Source organism: Mytilus californianus, unplaced genomic scaffold (assembly GCF_021869535.1).
Source record: "Mytilus californianus isolate M0D057914Y unplaced genomic scaffold, xbMytCali1.0.p SCAF_11, whole genome shotgun sequence".
NCBI classification, from domain to species: Eukaryota; Metazoa; Mollusca; class Bivalvia; order Mytilida; family Mytilidae; genus Mytilus; species Mytilus californianus.
The window spans coordinates 11,023,204-11,039,936 of record NW_026262593.1 but is presented as its reverse complement, the minus strand read 5'-3'; the positions used below and the strand labels follow the sequence as shown (position 1 = coordinate 11,039,936).

The window sequence follows — 16,733 nt, the reverse complement described above, 5'->3', positions numbered from 1 at the left end:
ACGTAAAGTATTAAGCTATGGATTAGGGACTTTCCTTTTTGAATTTTCCTCGGAGTTCAGTATTTTTGTGATTTTACTTTTTGCTAGATGGTGGTCTAAAAATGATTAACATAGATAAATACATAGATTCTATCAAAATTGGGTCGATTAAAAGATTAATATATATGGAGATTTAGCCAACTGGAAAGTTATACCATTTTTTTATTTGGCAAGAACTTTCTTATCTTTCATATGAACATTGATGGTATTAACTCAATTCCAGGTTTAAATAAGCTGCCAGAATTTTATTTGAATATAGTAAAAGCATGGGGGAAAATAGAGCAGCCAAAAAACTTTTAGATCTATTCGTCAACAAGTTATTTGGGGAAATCAGTTAATCAAGATAAAAAAAACTTTTATTTCAAAACTGGATAAATAGCAATATTATCTATGTAAACGACATTATAGATGAAAATGGTAACATATTGGAGAAACATATTTTACAAAAGCTCACGATTAAATATAATTGGATGTCAGAATTTTCTCAATTGAAGAAAGCTTTTCCAAAAGAATGGCTAAATACTTTACAACAAGAAAATTCAAAGAAAACTTAAATAAAAACAAATTATGTTATATACATTAATAAGAATTGTAATTATATAGAAACATTAGAAAATGTAGACACTAAGAAAATTTATAATATATTTATTTAGAATGAGATTGAAATACCTGTTGGTTTTAACTGATGGAAAAAAGTGTTAAACATTGAGTATATTAAGAGTTCAACATGTAATATATTAAAATTTGTTCATCATTATTTGAAAGAAAATAAGTATAAAGTGTTTTGTTGGAAATTGTTACACTTTATTCTACCTTGTAAAACTTTATTAAAACAGTGGAATATCTGCAATACTTCAAATTGTCATTAATGCAATACCACTGAGGATCATGATCACATGTGTCTGAAATGTCACTTTCGTGATGATTTCTTGAGTAAAATAAAAAAATCTTCTTGAAAAACTGAATATTGATAATAATATTCTAACATTGATGAATTTAGTATTGGGTTATAAAATTAATGATGAACAATATTATGAAATTAATTATTTGAATACAAAAATGATGTTTTGTATATATAAAGCTAATTACATATCTGAACAGAAAACAGAATCTATAAATGTGTATGCTGTATTTAAAGCAGAATTCATGTATAGTTTCAAACTGCAGGCAAAATGTAAGAATACAAAATATAAATGTATTCTAGACAAAACTGCCGGATTGTTAAAATAATTTCTTTGTTTAAGAAGTATATGATCTAGCAAAAATAAATGAATGAATAAATTAATAAAAGAGATAAATTTTACAAATTACACATCTGGAACTGATTAAGTGATATAAAGTTTACCTTTCGCCGCTACATGTGACGATTGATAACGGGACTCTTCACCGTAAAAAAAAGAAGATTAGAAAATGAAATATTTATTTGATCTTAATTTTTCTTTTAACTAAAGATAATTTTTTATTCAAACATACCTGTGAATAGGCTATAGCACATCATGGCTGGTGTGACAATTTCTGTTTCAAAACCAGGAAGATATTTGATAGAAAAACAATTAACACGTTTACGGAAGAAATATGAATATTTTCCGGAATCAATACTCAAAAATAATTGCTAGATGATATATATATATAGATAGAAAATTGTTGAATAAATAAGTCTCATTGATATATACATGTTTATTTCGTTGCTGATAATGTTATAATTTAGCTGTAATTAAAACTAATGTTAATTTAATATAATGATGCTTACCAGAAAACAACCCTGGATTTCTGGTATGAACAAACAGGGACTCTTCACTGGAATGCTGGACTAGTGAAGAACATTGTTAACAGCAGAAAGTGCAATTTGTTTTTGTTGAATAACAAAAAAAAATGCAAATTGAAATGACACACGGAATGGTAACATGTTATCCTTAAGAGGGATGATACCTCCTGATATTATGAACATCAAATGCCTATTGTTATCAAAACCCACCAGGTAAACCGGCCGTGTGTAAATTCAACAGGTCCAAAATTGGCGACCAACCAAAGGGAGATAACTCAAACAATAACTCATTCAAGGGATGGCTGATCAGAGACGGCATGAAAATAAGTATTTCGCTCAATTTCAGTAGGAGAAACAGGGTTTTTGAGGCATAATATCCAATAATATATTTGTCTGCGGTAGTAAAATGTATAAATATGAAAAATATCTTGGAAATTATAATTAATCATTGGCATAAGGGCACCTGTCAAATTTCAGGAATTTAACAGTGACTGAGTGAGTAGAAACAAATAGGAGAAAGTAATGTCTTCAGAATGTATGTCTGTTTTGTTAGATCACTTATTTCCCATTTTTTTTCTTATAATCATCTAGAAATCATGGATATTGCTAGGGAAATTGCCAATTATCACATTAAGATTTTTTTCAGTTTAAAAACAAAATACTTTGTTTTTAAAACTATAATACTACATACAATAAGCTTCAAATGAAATAAAAAAAGAAGCATGTGGTAAAAAATATTTACATAAAGTAAAGGGTTTTGGACCAGTAAATTATTAGAAAAAATAATGATCCCAAGCTTAGGTAAAAAATTCAATCAACAAAGGGGAAAAAATGTTTCAGCATTTTCCCTGATTGCATGTTTACCTCTATTTTGTCATACTTTGATAGAAATAATTGTTTCAAGGCATACATCATCTTAGAAAAATCAAATATTAGCCTTGAATACACATAAATACTTCTAATTGATTCAGCATTCAATGATTCAGAATCAGATTTTTTTTTTAAATGGAAATATCAAGGTACTCTATAAAAAGGCTTCCCATTCATCAAACGTGTGATTTCTTTGTGTATGTAGGTAGCAATATAAACAAGGTAATACAAATTAAAAAAAATATAATCAGGGCTTTATTTAGAGGATGAGTGAATTATTAAAATCTTTTCCTGACTTTCTTTCCTCTCATATGACTGTAAAAGGAAGCTTGATTATACTAGGTTGAACAAATTAATGGCAGGATTTTCATTCCAACTCTAATTTGACCTTTGGCCTGACAGTGATTGCAAACCTGTTATTTGTTTTGTTGTGTGTTAATTATCTCATTTCAGAAAATGGAGATTATAAAAAGAAACATTTATTAAGGTAGAACTTTGTTTCTGTTTTAAATCATTCAGAAATTGTCAGGAGGAATAGAGCTTGACATAATTATGACATACCTATCCACCATTTAGAGTCCCCCTTGAGTTGTCATGCCTGTATTTAACAAGATATATTAAGTTTTCAATGTTTAATAGATAATAAAATCTTCAATTATTAAATGAAAACACCAATTCTTAAATTGTTGAAAGCTTAATAATATGATGAAAATAAGTTGTTAACACAGAGATATGTCTCGCCTTCTTGTAATTTTGATGATGCAAATGTTGAAATTAAAATAGCAATACTTTGACATGTAAGTTATGGATATGTTCCGGACCATATGAGTAATTGGACCATACGCGTATGGTCATGACCATATGCGTATACTCATATGGTTACTAACGGGCCAGACCATATGAGTATTTTGACCATATGGGTATTTTTCGAATAAATTCTAACTTCCTTCGCAGAAACACACAGCTCGTTCTCCAAACCAAAATCGGCACATATTACTAACTGAAATCCTTAATATTGACATATTGTCTGTATTTTGGTATATCTGTGAGAGTCTATTTAAAGCGCCTGTATGATATCTACCTTCTCATCCGTAAGTTAAACCTCATGCGTTCTATTGTTCAATTCTTCTAATTTCAACTTTTTTCATTTAAATGTTGTGATTTTGTTCCTATTTATACGATCTCACAGTTACAGTAAGAAATACGTGCTGCCATTCTAATCTTACCTACCAAATAAAAATAGAGAGACAGCAAGTATCATCTACTGTTATTGTAAGATCGTATTTTAATAGGAGCAAAAACACACTAAATCACTAAAAGTAATTTGAAATATTCATGAAATTTGAATTTAATAAAAACAGATTTTATATACACAAAAATAATAATAAAAAAGGAAGAAAGTTCAATGTCCCAAGTGCCTGTGAGTGACACCTGGAAGTGTCATACTTATGCAATTTACAGTAAAAGTAACTTTTCAACATTCATCGTATTAATTACTCGGACCATACGCGTATGGTCGGACCATATGAGTATTTACCAATATGGTCATGACCATACGCGTATGGTCCAAGTACTTATATGGTCCGAAACAGATATATTCAAAGTCAATGAACCATGACAGAAGGTACATGGCTAAACAATCTCCATCGAAATGAGATGTGCAATGCTAATACAACTCACTCAGCCCGGCCCGCCCGTACGAAATATGTAGTAGGATTCCTACTAGAATATAGTAGGAATCTGCCTAGAATGATCATGAAATCTAAGATTCCTGCTAATTCTTAAGCGTACTAGGAACATTTAAAGTTTTTACAGTTGGATATTTTATTATCCAACAACAAATTCCTGCTTTTAGGGTGAACAGTATTAATTTATTCCTACCAGAATATTTTTTCTACCAGAAATCTTTCTTATTGTACCAGGATTATTATATGGACTGGTATTGATTTGTATTTAATTATCTTAAACTGGATTCCTGTTTGATATTAACACTAATTTTGCTGTATTATAAGCAACCAATTTTCAGTCTCAAATTCAAAATTTGGAGGGCAAAAGATTGTTGGAAACACAATATACGTAGGGCTCAAATAATTATCGCAGGGAAATATTGAAATGTAAGTAAAAATAGCTCATGTAGACTGAAGGTACATGTAATTTGTATACATGTAAAGATAAATTGGTTTTTTGTTCAAAATTTAGTAATTAATTAATTCTAAAGTTCAATCATATTTTGTTTGTAGAAGTTCATCTAGCTATGCCACATGTTTGCAGATCTAAATTTACAACACAAGTAATTTTGTTGCAGCTTTTTCATCAAATCCAAGTAAAAATTTGCACCAAGAAGTTAATTATTTCATGTATCTTTATTTGTTTATGTTCATCTTGTTGAGATTCAAAATAATGATTGACCCAGTTGTGTAATTTGTGTATACACTAGTATTAATAAATATTTATAGATTCCTACTACATTCTGGCTAGAATATGAACACTTTCCAGTAAGAATTCTGAACACAATTCCGACTAAATTCTGTGCTAAATCTAGGTGCAATATTTCGTACAGGTGCAGCATACCAAATACCATTGACTTATCATAAGTCAAACGTTAAACAAACCTAAACACAAACATTAACTTGTAAACTATGTAAAAGTTTCAAAGTCAATGAACCACGATGAGGGGGTGGGGCTATATAATCTACATGGAAACGAGAATTGCAAATGCCAATAAATTTGCATACCAAATATCATTGACTTAACATTAGCGGTTCATCTTAAACTGATCTAATCACAAACTAATACATGTAACCTAAGCAAAAGTTTAAAAGTCAATAAACCATGAATGAGGGGGCCGGGCCAAATATTCTCCATGAAAATGAGATTTGCTTATGCTTATACAACTGCATACCAATTCACATTGACCTACCACTAATGGTTCCCCTTGAACTGACCTAATCACAAGCTTATACATTATAAGTCAAAAGACCATGACTGAGGGAGAGGCGCCAAATAATCTCCATGGAAATGAGATGTGCCAATGCTAATACACCTGCATACCAAATATCACTGACCTACCACTAGTGGTTCACCATAAACTAAACCTAATCACAAACTAATACATTGTTGACGCCGCCTCCGCCGGAAACAGCATACCTATGTCTCGCTTTTTGACTCCGTCAAGGCAAGACAAAAAAGCACTTTCAGGCTCCAACAACAGGTCAAATTACTTTATAGAACCTGGGACATGATATATTGTTAGTATAATAGTCCCAGATAGAACATGTGTACATACATATGCAATAACGGTTATTGTCAATGCCAAGAGTATCAGGATGTACATAAATTCTGGGTGTGACAGCTACTAAGTATTTGTCAACTTAAAACCCAATCCCCAATCATATATATCAAATAACTAAATATTGCAAAACATGCAATAAACATGCTAAAGTAAAATGCCAATATACAGTTAATAACTTGAAAATTGCTTTTCACTAATAATATGTAATTTTGTATGTTTCAGTGGAAAAAATTCACAACATGAAACAAGGACATGGGGTGTGGAAATTAATAATATAAATGGGTATACAAAGCTTTTTTTAGTCTAAATTGTACCATCAGAGAAATATAAAACTACCTCTGTAACATAAATAGATATGTGGAATAATGAAAAATTATAACCAATTTTATTTGCTAATTGAAAATAAAGCTGAATAAAATAATTTAAGACAGCAGAAAAGATAATTCTGTTTTAATTGTTTATTACTAAGTCTAAAATAAAGAGTGGGCTATTTATACTGTAAATTTATCATGTCTCTAGTCTGTTCAAAGGGTCAGAGTGTCCTACTTAATCAAACGATAAATTGTTGAAATTAGATAACATGTTTTCACGTGCAGAGAAATTTCACTTATTACCAGTGCATGATTGGATTACATCTTTCTCATTGGTCAATGATCTTGCGGGGTCAGCATGAGTTCACGTGTAAGTGCGTTGTGGCCACTTCCTTTTATCATCAGCATTTGATGTGTTAACTTGTGATTCTTATCAAACAATTTGTTAAAAATTTTAATGTTATGGATAATTTTTGACTGGAGTGATTTCCTTTTAGCAATTTGAGGTAAAATCGAACTATATTTTATGCTTACATTCTGAACAAACGTACAGTTAATTTTTTACCATTCTTCCATTCGGATAGATCTCACGATTTTGATTTATGCAAAACATGTAGCAGTTAATTGGTCAAATTCATTTCTTTGTCAAAGAGATAGTGGGTCAAATTAATTTTGGTGTTGGTGGCGACACTGTGCGTTTGCGATCAAAATGTAATTATTTACCATACTTATAAAAAATGATAGCTGATGATTAACCCTATGTTGTAATTTTACAAGTTACTGAATCCTTAATAGCATCCTAATGTTTGCAGAACGTATATCCGCCTTGTGTATCTGTAGGAGACATGAACGAACTTCAAATACAAAATTTGTTGCATAACGATAATAATACCATACATGATAGAATGCAAAGTTACACACTTATATACGATGTTATTCACGATTCCATACATTTAAACACTCTCATATGAAAGAGCAAGAGAGTTTAAGTTTTAAGGCTATGCTATTATTTATTGGATTACAAACCCATTTGCCTTACTTGTTTGGGTAAGGTGGACGATATTTCAATTGGTGCAGAGAGCTTGGTTGCTTGTACTTATGACCTCTGTGTATTTCCTTTTGCAATTATGTTTTATTTAGTGTTCATTGTTTTATGCTATGTCAAGAAACTCATGCTACTTTCGTAAATCTCGTCACGGTGGTTTGTTTGGAGCTTATAATTTTTGCAAGTTAGCCTAATCGCTATAATTGTTAGTATTTTAATTTATGCAGGTGTACCTTGTTTGCTTAATGTTAACGGTATAAAAAGGATATGTCTCTTACCTATATCGCAACCCAATGCTTATGTATTACGAACCAATTTACCTGTCTTTGCCTGTTTGGGTAATGTGGACGATATTTTAATTTTTGCAGAGGGCGAGGTTGTTTGTACTTATGCCCTCTGTGTATTGTTTTTGCAGAGGTCTAGTAGCTTGGTCTATGACCTCTGTGTATCGACTTTGCAAATATGTTATTATGTAGTAGGTATTGTTTTATGCTTCGTCATGAAACTCAGGCTACTTTTGCAGAGGTCGTAGTAGCTTGGTCTATGACCTCTGTGTATTTGCTTTTGTAAATATGTTAGTATGTAGTGGGTATTGTTTTATGCTTCGTCATGAAACTCAAGCTACTTTTTTTGCAGAGGCCGTAGTAGCTTGGTCTATGATCTCTGTATAGTTTTATGCTTCGTCATGAAACTCATGCTACTTTTAATTATTATTTCGTCATGGTGATTGGTTTGGAATAAAATATTTTTGTAATCAATCCTTTTGCTACATACAAAATTGCCAGTATTTTGAGACATGTAGCTAGATTCACATGTTTGTCAGTTTATAATACATGTTTTTAATGTATTATTTTATTATAATTATGTTTACTAGTATAATTCATGTACATGATATAGTTTGGGTTGCGATGAACGTAATTGATAATTTTTATGCCAATACTTATGCATTGTAAGCTCGTTTGCTTTTACTTTATAGTAGATTTATTATTAAAAATAACAATGGAAAAGACATACTGATAATATTTTAATGTTCATACTCTTCATTTAATACATAATATATAAAAATCATGTCTGTTTAATGGTTGGTTATTGAAGAAGAAGAAACTATGATAATTAAATCATAGTATACTATTCCTTAACGTGCGTTATGTTTGTGGTCATAGAGTAAGATCAAGTTTGTTTTTTAATGAGACTTTAAGTTTTTCCTATCTTTTACATTCTAATTTTGTTTATTTCATGCTTTAACTATGGACAAAGAGCGCTGAGTCTGGTATTGATCTACGAAAGAACTTTTTCCCATTGAAGGAAATGTGCAATAAAGCGTGATATCAACAACTTACATATACTTTCATATATCAGCGGTATGCCATAGTTCCGATAATAAAAACATACGAATGTTGATGGGTTGCTGTTTCACTGACATTATTTAATGACACATACCTAATTTCGAGATTATAATTTTGATCTAGACGTGCGAGTCATATCAACAAGAATCATTGACTTACCAAAGCCTACTTTGACTGTTTTATAAATACAAATTTACAAAAAACGACTTCGATCAGCATTTGGATATACAACTGGACTCTAGTTCCAATGAAAGTCCAAAGCATCAATTGCTTTTATTCCACCATCTCTTTAAAGGTTAGCTATGTCGTTATTTGTCTTGGACTCTCGTAACTATACAGCACTTAGTTTTAGAAGAAGGAAAAAACAAAGACTTCTGCTGCAGTTCATGGATGTAATTGTCCTATCCGTGATTCAAGGATTTAAGTCAAATGCGTTTATGGAATTTTACAGCTAAAAAGAATTAAGTAAGTAACAGAACTTTATTCTTCAGCTGTTTCGGGTCAGTATTGCCTGACAAAACGTTTATGATCTTTATTTCATACATTTACAACTATCTATTTTTGGGTCAGCATTGCCTGCCAAAACGTTTTATGATCTTTATTTCATACAATTACAACTGTCTTGTTTTGGGTCAGCATTGCCTGCCAAAACGTTTTATGATTTTTATTTCATATAATTACAAATGTCTTGTTTTGGGTCAGCATTGCCTGACAAAACGTTAACTAGTATATGATCTTTAGTAAAAAAAAAATGCTATGCTTCTGCTGTGGGTCAGTATTGCCTGCCAAAACGTTTATGCTCTTTATTTCATACAACTACAACTAATTTGTTTTGGGTCAGCATTGCCTGCCAAAACGGTTTATATGATTTTTAGTAATAAAATGCTATGCTTCTGTTTTGGGTCAGCATTGCCTGCCAAAACATTTTATGATCTTTAGTTCATATAATTACAAATGTCTTGTTTTGGGTCAGCATTGCCTGCCAAAACGTTTACTAATATATGACCTTGAGTAATAAAATGCTATGCTTGTTTTGGGGTCAGTATTGCCTGCCCAAACGTTTATTATCTTTATTTCATATAATTACAACCGTATCTTGTTTTGGGTCAGTATTGCCAGCCAAAACGTTTATGATCTTTATTTCATACGATTGGGGTCTATATTGCCTGCCCTCCTGCCGATGCTGTCTTTACACATTATTCAGACTGTCAATGTGGACATTTGATAGGCTACCATTAAATTGTATTTTAAATTTTATGGCTCGGTTTAACTTCCTGTATGTATACATTAAATGTTCGTAAATCATGTTATGTTTTTTTAATGTTGCCTATTTAATTCAAATTCGTAATTATTCAAATTATATATATATATATAAAAGGACTTAATGGTTTATCCCAATGATGTACTAAATGCTATGTCTTTAGAGGTAAACCCATCACAAACTAAAGTTTTTATATTTAACTAAACTGGTTATCAATTAAATGGGGTTTTTCTCTTTCGAGAAAAAAATTAGAGTATGTGTCGAAAGTTATAAATATTTATACTCGGTTAAAATTTACATCATTTAACTTTCATCATGTTCATCGCAAGGTAAATAAAAAATATACGAAAAATCACTAAAAGCTGGAATATTATTTCAAAGATATTTTTCATTTTACAACTTTATTACGACCATATACAATATAAACCTTTTAAAATGTATTGCATTGGAATATCAGTATGTTCAGAATAAGTTCTGTAGCATGCCAGGAAGAAAATGAATATGAATTTATTTTATGTATAGCAATATATTTATTTTATTTATTTATTTATTTATTTTTATTATTATTTTTTTTTTTTTTCAATAGAAAAATTAAATTCCCGATGTATATTAAGTATATTTTAAGTGTAAATTAAAAGTCCCCAAGCTTATCAGTGTTGGATAATTAAATTTGGTGGATTCCCGATGTATATTAAGTATATTTTAAGTGTAAATTAAAAGTCCCCAAGCTTATCAGTGTTGGATAAGTAAGTTTGGTGGATTCCCGTTATTTTTATAGTGGTATTATCGATATATATAATTACTATTAATATTGAATGGTGGTATTTACCAGTCATTAAATTTCTAAAAAGCTGTATATTCAAGATTATGACTAAAGCTTAACTTTTTACCGAATCATGAGTTACGCAAAATATTTCTAAAGTCTCATATCAATAATAACAAAAATAACTGAGAGTTAAAAAGGTCTACATTAGATACTTATTTACTAATTTCAATTTAAAAACTTTTTCCTTAAGAAATTTAATAAATCTATGATCTTTATACAATTTTGATTCAAAATGTCAAGTGTAGTATGAGAATCAGTTGCTCATGATCCCATATAGAAATAGTCAGATATAAAACTTCGTATTTAGAAAGGATCCAGGGCTTCGTAAAAATGTACTTCTATTTTGTTTGAAGATTTAAGATTAAAGATAAAGTTTCGGTTAATTAATGTACTAATTGTCCGTACTAAAATATTTAGGGGATACTATTATTAAATGTCTAGATGTAAGACGAAATATGAATTCTGAAACATATACCTTTGCTAGTCTTGTATTATTTTTAATTTTAGTTTCTTGTGTACAATTTGGAGTTTAGTATGGCGTTCATTATCACTGAACTAGTATATATATTTGTTTAGGGGCCAGCTGAAGGACGCCTCCGGGTGCGGGAATTTCTCGCTGCATTGAAGACCTGTTGGTGACCTTCTGCTGTTGTCTGTTCTATGGTCGGGTTGTTGTCTCTTTGACACATTCCCCATTTCCATTCTCAATTTTACTTAACGACGATTATATTGTAATTTTATTGCTGTGGTCCTGACCGGAATAAAATTTACACCTCTAATCATTGTTATCAGTAAGAGATAATTTAAAAGTAATATCTTGGTATATGATCATATGAATTTTTAATATTTCTGCTCAATGTGGAAACGTTTTACAAAAATAAAGTGTTATTTTTGGTGTACATGTATGTGAATGTCATGCTTGTAAATTTTTCAAGTTATATATAAATTGTATTCACGTCGCCAGAGTCCTTGGGTGGGGGATCCACTCTTTCAACCTAAGAGTGGATTTGGGATCCACTCTTTCAGCTTAAGAGCGGATTTGTGGCAGATTATTCTCCCCACCTTTGCTATTCTTTGTCATTTATTCAATTGATATGATATTAGTTGATGTAATTTCGTATTAATTATGTATTATTATTTCATATTAAATATGAACTTTTATGTCAAATGTTTTATTTGCAAAATGTATTTTTTGCATTTTATGATTTTGAATAGATGACCTTTTTTCGTCAGTTTAGTTTTTATATCATATAGCAAATCAAGCTTAGACTCTGGCCTGTGTATACATAGTATGTTTATGGTATCTAGCTGTCTGTCTTAAAACTAATTTTATTTGCTAATTGAAAATTAAGCTGAATAAAATAATTTAAGACAGCAGAGAAGATAATTCTGTTTTAATTGTTTATTACTAAGACTTAAATAAAGAGTGAGCTATTTATACTGTAAATTTATGATGTCTCTAGTCTGGTCAAAGGGTCAGAGTGTCCTACTTAATCAAACGATAAATTGTTGAAATTAGATAACATGTTTTCACGTGCAGAGAAATTTCACTTATGACCAGTGCATGATTGGATTACATCTGTCTCATTGGTCAATGATCTTGCGGGATCAGCATGAGTTCACGTGTAAGTGCGTTGTGGTCACTTCCTCTTATCATCAGCATTTGATGTGTTAACTTGTGATTCTTATCAAACAATTTGTTAAAAATTCCCACCCACATACCTCCCTTAATGTTATCTTTTGAAGTAGATATGTATATATGTTTATTTGTGGGGCAGATTTTTCTCCCCACCTTTGCTATTCTTTGCCATTTATTCAATTGATATGATATGTCAAATGTTTTATTTGCAAAATGTATTTTTTGCATTTTATGATTTTGAATGAATGACCTTTTTTCGTCAGTTTAGTTTTTATATCATATAGCAAATCAAGCTCAGCCTGTGTATACATAGTATGTTTATGGTATCTAGCTGTCTGTCTTAAAATATAGTATAAATTAAAAAAATGTTGACCTGATAAATATAATTCATAGAATGGACTAAATCAACATAAACAGGGATTTATTTAGGTAAACTGGATGTAGATTGAACCACTTATGAAGAATTGCTTGGAGAATATGGACAGGGAATGAGCACAAACAATTATATTATGATATGATATCATCTTCATTTTTTGCAATTACATCTGTAAGCTACAAAATAAAGATCCGACTCTGTTCAATCGTTTTCCTCTGTCTTTTATTTGTGATATCAGATCTTGGGATATTTACACTGGAGTCACGTCACTCAGGACAAATCCTGACATGCTAACAGATCACAATAGTTTACAACTGGACTTCCCAAAAAGAATGCACTTATTTAAGGATATGATTGGGAGCTTCATATACATATTCTTATATGGATAATGTGCTGAATTCAGAATATCTGTGTGATTTTTGAGAAAGCAGACTAGGCTAATTAATGTACACATTTTTATAATTTTGTGTACATGTGTACTGAAAAACATCATTGAAGCATGAAAAGGAAAAATAAATCACAACAAAATAACAGATTTTTTTCATTTCAATGACATGTTGACCGTCTTTCCCTCTGTGACAAGTTTGCCTTATTTCTGAGCTGTTTCTGTAAAGAGCAGAGACTTTTAAAGAAAATATAATAGGGAGTAATTGCGTGACCTTACCAAATTGTGTTGTGTATTGAACTTGTGCTTGTGTGTAAACAACGAATAGTAACGTCATGTGACCATCCCAGTTCTGTTCTCGATGTTCCAGTTTATCAAAATAAACCAGTCAAATTTATTTTTTCTAGGTAAACCAGGCCTGTGTCAAGCGAAAAATTTTTCAATGACAGTCGAAGTTGAAAAATGGCGGATCCGAAGACTGAAAAGTAATGACTTGAATTTCTTTTTCAACGATACATAACTTTGACTTCTTATGTTTTTCAAATACTTTAAAAAACTTATCATTTCATGAATACCGCTCATGATACGTTTAGTTTCATTAAATTTCAAAAATTCACAATTTCCTACCCGTTCGTCTTCCGCGGGGAATTATTTTTCTGCCCAGCGACATCTGTTGGCGGCTTTCTCAGAATTTATCTCCACTTGATTCTCGGATAATAAATCCGGGGTTTTAAAGGACAAATCAGGGATTTGCCGTACGGCTGTGCATACTGATTTGGAAGTATAAAAAAAGGGTATTTAGTGCATTTAAATGAAAATGTGCTACACACAATTAAAAGAGCAACACAATAACAGTACAAAGCTATGTCAAATTATAAGTTGTTGTTTTTTTTCTACGCGTTGTCAGTTTATTTTCGACTTATGCGTTTGAATGTCCCTTCAGTATATATCGCCTCTCTTTTGCCGATGAGAGCTATCCAACAAAAACGAGAAGAATGGGAAATTAAAATATATAAGCGATATCTACAGTCACAGTATGAGCGTTTTTTCATATCATACAGTTTGAATGGTTGTTTATTTTATAATTTGATAAAAGTATATATAAATGAATCATCAACACAATCAACTGAAGATTCATACAATGATTGTCAACTGGTGACATTATATAAATAACACATAGCTGAGAGGGTGATAGAGCAGATTGTTACCCCGAGAAAACATTGTCAACTGAGGCGAAGCCAAGGCTGACAATGTCTTTTCGAGGGGTAACAATCTGCTCTATCACCCTCTCAGATATGTGTTATTTAATTTATTATACTGAATGTTCTGTTATTACTGTCGATTAAATTTAAAATTCAAAGTAATAAACTATGACGTCTTGTACATAACAACCATCCTTATTTAATAAAGCGCACACTTGAGCAAGCGTCTCCGTGAAGGGTAATAGAGTATTTGCCATAGGATAGAGTCGTATTTAATAAAGCGCACACTTGATCAAGCGTCTCCGTGAAGGGTAATAGAGTATTTGCCATAGGACAGAGTCGTATTTAATAAAGCGCACAATTGATCAAGCGTCTCCATGAAGGGTATTAGAGTAAATTAACACCCTTGTATTAGCCAATCAAAATCTGGCATTTTGACATGAATTATATAATACAGATTAACTGATAGAAACAGATGTAGTGATTTAAACATATGTTCATTGATTATGTATAATGCACTGTAAATTGGGTTATTTTGGTTATAGTTTTATTTTTGTTTATTTGGCGCCTCCAATGAATGTGCCAAAATTAAACACACGAAAATAAAGCAAACACTAAAAAATTGAAACGCCAAAATCGCGTACCGCTATGACAATATCGTCATGTTAATTGTTGGGGAAAGTATTTTATGCTATTATATCTTCCGTATATTTCCTACAATTCTATACATAGCCAAATCTGAAAATAAATACCGGGTATAATTTGACAACAACACTATATAATTTTAGTTTAATTGTCAATTTTCTACAATTGTTAAGAAAACACAATATCGTATGAATTCCTATTCACTCATGTCATAAACATGCCAGGCTGTCGACATTGCTGATTAGACGCCGTTATTGATGATTAGAATATCAACAGTCCTTGTAATCCTTAATCTTCAATAAATTTACATGTACTGCCAGAGGCATATGGATTAAAATTCATATTCTTGAGAGTCAATAGATAAGCATATACTGAAAGAGAGATGATGATTAAAATTTATTTCATATGATATTTGCAATAAATAAAAAATCTATTAAATAGAGCGATTTTAATGTTTTAAATTTAATTGTCAATAAAATGTATAAATTTTATTTTCAAATTTTCTTTCAGCTTTGAACCCCGAGATACGAAATTATTTGTAATTACATCCGTATCTGTTTCCTTCATTTAGTTAACTTTGTCGTGTTCCTAGTTTGTGTAGGGCATTGATATTTTGTCAATAAACTATGTCCTACCATAGAGTAGGTAACCTGTCGAAAAATTATATAATCCGGAGTCAAAAGTCAGTAATATGAAAATGGTCTATTGTCGTGAATTTACGTAACTATAATTAACACAATTTAGGACATTATTTGACAGCTTAGAAAATGAACTACTGTTCATTTCATTATCTAATTGTTCATTGGAATATATTGCGAATCGCTTAACAAGTATAAAAAAGAGGGGAAAAGATCAAAGGGGTCTATCAAATACAACATACAACAAGTCGAATAAAAACAGACAACACAAGAGCGAAAAGACAAACAATAGTCCATAAAACACTGCACAGAAAAGTTAAGATTGGACAACACCAACCCCATCAACTCCATCTTTGAACAATCTGCTTATTAGAACCAAAAGTGATGACTAATGTATTGAAGAGTTTTGCAAGAAGATCCATTTACATGTAATTAAAAAAATCATATTGAAATTCAAAATTTAGAAGCTACAAGAAAATAAATTCCAAAAGAATTTTTTGGAAAATAAGACATTCTAGATGTTTACACCTTTTTATGGGCTCTTAATTCTAACGTGTATCTGAATAATGAGGGATTTTGGTCTTGCATGATCTATAAGTGCCTCATGCTAAAGCATACACATATTTTTATACTACCTGAGCATGATCATAGCTAAGTTTTACACATGATCTAATCACAGTTCTTCCAAACCATTCACTATTTATCTAGAAAAGACATGCATTGGGTAGTTACGACTGTAAATAATAACATTCTTTGAATTATAAGTTTTGCCAAAAGGTATAATATGGACAACGTGCACTATATATACATTTTATGATCTAAATATTCAATTTCAATTGACTCTTAAAAGAACAAGTTACCATAAGTTATCTGTTGTTCTTGTTCTTGTTTTTTTTGTTGATATTTTTTTAACTTAATTTTGTTTGGCTTTATAAGTCAAGAAGCACCCCATACAATTTAATACTGTTAACATATTTTTGCTACAGTTTAATACTGTTATCATAAATTTAGGCTACAGTTGATTGATATGTGCTTGACTTGACCTAGTGATATGTACACATAGGGTTGACAGGGATGTACTCAAAACCTTTGA

The 16,733-nt window shown here is 30.8% G+C and overlaps 1 long non-coding RNA gene across 1 annotated transcript; it reads right to left on the bottom strand.

Moving 5' to 3' along the window:
- Positions 1 to 11,109: 11,109 nt before the first annotated feature.
- LOC127719537 (uncharacterized) lies at positions 11,110 to 12,558 on the bottom strand. Its single transcript, XR_007990350.1, has 2 exons — positions 11,470 to 12,558; positions 11,110 to 11,230 (listed from the first exon to the last, which is right to left on the bottom strand). It is a non-coding gene; the product is annotated as an uncharacterized LOC127719537 (long non-coding RNA).
- Between the last annotated feature and the right edge of the window lie 4,175 nt (positions 12,559 to 16,733).